The sequence below is a fragment of the Polypterus senegalus genome, chromosome 9 (genome assembly GCF_016835505.1).
Source record: "Polypterus senegalus isolate Bchr_013 chromosome 9, ASM1683550v1, whole genome shotgun sequence".
NCBI lineage: Eukaryota > Metazoa > Chordata > Cladistia > Polypteriformes > Polypteridae > Polypterus > Polypterus senegalus.
Genome location: NC_053162.1, coordinates 175,821,474 through 175,823,510, shown reverse-complemented (window position 1 = coordinate 175,823,510; position 2,037 = coordinate 175,821,474).

Here is a 2,037-nt window from a genome sequence, read left to right as displayed (position 1 = left end):
TGCACCGCGACAAGCGTACCCTTTAAATTTCGCTTCCTGTAGGAAACAGTACATTATATCTCATAAACGTTCCTATGGTTAAACATTTTTGTTTTAATATGTTTTTCTTCGATTCCTCACTATTTAAATGGCGGCATCCTTTTTTATGTGGAGTTATAAATTGCTAAAAAGAGCAGAGAGGATAAAGCTGTCCTCCTATCTCAGTTCTCTGTGCCATCAAGTTTCAAAGGAGGTCGGATTTCACAAGACAAATAGAAAGTCGTCCGTTTAATAAAGTCACTGAATCATTAACGGCGCTTCTCTCATCACTTATTTAAAAGAAACACGAGCTACTTCTAATTGAGCCTTTGCTGACTACTACCAAACAACTCTTATACCAGCACGAAAAAACCCCTCTAGAACCCTCTTGTGTTAGATAGATGGATAGATAGATGAAAGGCACTATATAACTGATAGATATGTGGAGGGCGCTGTATAACTGATAGACTGACGAAAGGCACTATATAGCTGATAGATAGATAGATAGATATGTGAAGGGCGCTATATAATTGATAGAGATGGACGAAATGCACTATATACAGTGGGTACGGAAAGTATTCAGACCCCCTTCAATTTTTCACTCTTTGTTATATTGCAGCCATTTGCTAAAATCATTTAAATTAATTTTTTCCCTCATTAATGTACACACAGCACCCCATATTGAAAGACAAAAAACAGAAGTTTTGAAATTGTTGCAGATTTATTAAAAAAGAAAAACTGAAATCTCACCTGGTCCTAAGTATTCAGACCCTTTGCTCAGTATTTAGTAGAAGCCCCCTTTTGAGCTAATACAGCCAGGAGTTTTCTTGGGAAAGATGCAACAAGTTTTTCACACCTGGATTTGGGGATCCTCTGCCATTCCTCCTTGCAGATCCTCTCCAGTTCTGTCAGGTTGGATGGTAAACGTTGGTGGACAGCCGTTTTTAGGTCTCTCCAGAGATGCTCAATTGGGTTTAAGTCGGGGCTCTGGCTGGGCCATTCAAGAACAGTCACAGAGTTGTTGTGAAGCCACTCCTTCGTTATTTTAGCTGTGTGCTTAGGGTCCTTGTCTTGTTGGAAGGTAAACCTTCGGCCCAGTCTGAGGTCCTTAGCACTCTGGAGAAGGTTTTGGTCCAGGATATCCCTGTACTTGGCCGCATTCATCTTTCCCTCGATTGCAACCAGTCGTCCTGTCCCTGCAGCTGAAAAACACCCCCACGGCATGATGCTGCCACCGCCATGCTTCACTGTGGGGACTGTATTGGACAAGTGATGAGCAGTGCCTGGTTGTCTCCACACATACCGCTTAGAATTAAGGCCAAAAAGTTCTATCTTGGTCTCATCAGACCAGAGAATCTTATTTCTCACCATCTCAGAGTCCTTCAGGTGTCTTTTAGCAAACTCATAGAACTTTTGATTTTGAGAATTTGAGCCCATTCCTCCGTACAGAACAGCTTCATCTCTGGGATGTTGGTGGGTTTCCTCACATGAACTGCTCACTTCAGGTCCTTCCACAACATGTCTATTGGATTAAGGTCAGGACTTTGACTTGGCCATTCCAAAACATAAACTTTATTCTTCTTTAACCATTCTTAGGTAGAACGACTTGTGTGCTTAGGGTCGTTGTCTTACTACATGACCCACCTTCTCTTGAGATTCAGTTCATGGACTGATGTCCTGACATTTTCCTTTAGAATTCTCTGATATAATTCAGAATTCATTGTTCCATCAATGAAGGCAAGCCATCCTGGCCCAGATGCAGCAAAACAGGCCCAAACCATGATACCACCACCACCATGTTTCACAGATAGGATGAGGTTCTTATGCTGGAATGCAGTGTTTTCCTTTCTCCAAACATAACACTTTTCATTTAAACCATAAAGTTTTATTTTGGTCTCATCCGTCCACAAAATCTTCCAATAGCCTTCTGGTTTGTCCACGTGATCTTTAGCAAACTGCAGACGAGCAGCAATGTTTTTTTTGGAGAGCAGTGGCTTTCTCCTTGCAACCCTGCCAGCA